The 2,500-nt window shown below is 45.4% G+C and overlaps 1 protein-coding gene and 1 long non-coding RNA gene across 2 annotated transcripts in view; one reads left to right on the top strand and one right to left on the bottom strand.

Annotated features, from left to right (window-relative positions):
* LOC145792209 (uncharacterized) overlaps positions 1-2,500 on the top strand; it is a 32,381-nt gene that overhangs the window by 5,795 nt on the left and 24,086 nt on the right. The gene's annotated exons all lie outside the window — the stretch shown is intronic.
* On the bottom strand, positions 3-317 carry LOC145792212 (uncharacterized). Its single transcript, XR_014331600.1, has 2 exons — positions 127-317; positions 3-84 (listed from the first exon to the last, which is right to left on the bottom strand). It is a non-coding gene; the product is annotated as an uncharacterized LOC145792212 (long non-coding RNA).

Below are 2,500 nucleotides of genomic sequence, written 5' to 3'. Positions count from 1 at the left end.
CGGGGGGCTGTTAAAACCTATCACCTACTTCACCCACTAAACCTAACCCACTACACCACTACCACCTCACCTACTCCACTAAACCTAACCCACTACACCACTACCACCTCACCTACTCCACTAAACCCACTACACCACTACCACCTCCACTTCACCTACTCCACCTACCACCTCCACTTTACCTACTCCATCTACCACCTACTACCACCTACTCTTCTATATATAGGAATCATTGTAGCATTCAATAATTCAACAATTACAAACATCAATCAATAATACAATTCTCTTTTTCTCTTTATACATTAAATTTCTACACCTATGTAGGCATGTGGATCTGTGGCTTCAACAAATGCAAGTTTTGGGCAAAATCAAGAGCCACAGGGGCAGCAACAACAACAACAACTTGGTGGGTCTTCTTCTTCTTCTTCTAGGAGAGAGATAAATGCTTTGATGGGTACTGACGACACTGTCGTTGCGAGATGTGAGATTCAGGATCAGTAGATGGGTAACGATGAAAACGAAAACAACTCGAGCTTCTTGCCGCCATCGATGGACTCCGATGCCATTGTCGACACCATCAAGTCTTTCTTCCCAATGGGTGCTTCGGCAGAGCCCAATTCGTCTGCTATGCAGTTTCAGAAGGAGTTGGGTGTGAAGGTGGTGGACTCGAAGAAATTTCAAGGTATGTGTAGAAAATTCTAGCGGACTAGGCTGAGGTCCGGCGGGCGGCTAAGGTGAGGTTGCCGCCCGCCGGGGAAGCGAAAATACTAGGTTCTAAACCCGCTCTGATACCATGTAAAATAAACTGATAGAGAGAGAGCATAAATTGTGTATATATTATGATTGATATATTGATTGATATATTGATAATTGTTTATTGATTTCTATTACAATGATTCATGATTCCTATATATAGAAGAGGGTGAGTGTGTAGTAGGTAAGGAGTAGGTGAAGTGGAGGTGGTAGTGGTGTAGTGGGTTAGGTTTAGTGGAGTAGGTGAGGTGGTAGTGGTGTAGTGGGTTAGGTTTAGTGGAGTAGGTTTAAGTGGGTGAAGTAGGTGGAGAGTAGGTGGATTTTAACACCTATGAGAAACTCTTCGTTGTCTTGAGAGAGATACTCTGTAACACTCTGTAACCAACCCTTCTCTGAAACACTTAGCAACCCATAACATGGCCTCGTCTTCCCGTTCAGCTACCCAGAATATGGCCTCTTCGTCCCGTGGTCTGCTCACTCTCTTTCCCGACCTCAACGAGTCAACAAGAGAGATAACTGGTGCGGTGGCCAGTGAACCTCAACCAAGCGCCTCTGGTTTTGCTCCGTTGAACTTTCCGATGCGGTCGGTGGAGCAAAAAATGGCGGTACAAACTGATATTGAGGCCAATCAGTATACTTTGAAGTCATGTGTGGAAACCATGACGGCGGTCACAAACTTGTCACACCGGCTGCAGAGTAGGACAAATGAGGTGCAGCAGTTAAACGCCCAACTGGCTCTGCTCCAACGCATGTATAAGGATGCGCGAGCAGAGATAAGTGTGCTAAAGGCGGAAAATAAGAAGCTGAAGCGGAAGGCCACCGTGATGTTTCGATTTGGAGGTCCGCCATACACTGCAGTGGAGGTGTATGGGGGAGTGAACGTGCTCGGTGGAGTGGGAAACATGGAGGCAACACCGTCAAGGGCCGCCCAGGACGGAGGCAAGAAGAAGAGACCGGCGGCAGAGTAGAGAAGAAAATCCCCGCCTGTGAATGAGGTTGTTGTGTGTGGATTGTTGTTGTTGTTTTTTTTTTTTTTTTTTTTTTTTGGTGTAAAATGGTGATCGGGGTGAGCCCCGACATGAATAAAATGAGTTTGGTGTGCAGTTCATCTTCTTCTTCTGCTGTTTTTTTTTTTTTTTTTTTTTTTTTTTTTTTTTTTTTGCAAAGAAATAAGAATGAAAAAAGGTTTCGTGGCCCACGGTTTTGTAAAAACCTGCAATGGGTTACATGATGAGGAGGATGATAATAAGAATAAAACGAATAAAAAAAAGTGGTGTGGTGTAAGGTGGTGGCTTTATTTGAAAGACAAAAGGTAGTGGAGGTAAATATTAAAAGAAAAAGAAAGGAAAAGAGAGGGTTTAAAGGGAGATTGAGTAGTTGATTTTTAAGGGCACTTGGTCTTGTTTCCACGAGTTGTCATGTCGGTGTAGCAACTCCCACACATTTCTCTGTTCCCTGATGTTCCAGGTGGCACACACTTGCACCTCACGCAGCACGTGCCACATGCCCTGTTGCACACTTTTGGCCTCGAGTGCGCACTACACCTACCCTTGCACAGTCCTCCACAAGCCAGGAATGGCAAGAGCCTTCTGGTTGCCTCTTTCACCACCTGGGTTTGGTGTTCTTCAATCTCTGCGTCAGATGATACCTGAGTGACACAGAAGAGCAAAAGGGCCATTAGAATGAACCAGCGTGACACCATTTTTACCACGGCCTTCAGGGAGAGAGTCCCTGACAACGGCGCCAG

This window comes from Camellia sinensis, chromosome 6, assembly GCF_055761805.1.
Source record: "Camellia sinensis isolate YWXY chromosome 6, ASM5576180v1, whole genome shotgun sequence".
NCBI classification, from domain to species: domain Eukaryota; kingdom Viridiplantae; phylum Streptophyta; class Magnoliopsida; order Ericales; family Theaceae; genus Camellia; species Camellia sinensis.
This window is presented reverse-complemented; position numbering and strand designations above follow the sequence as displayed.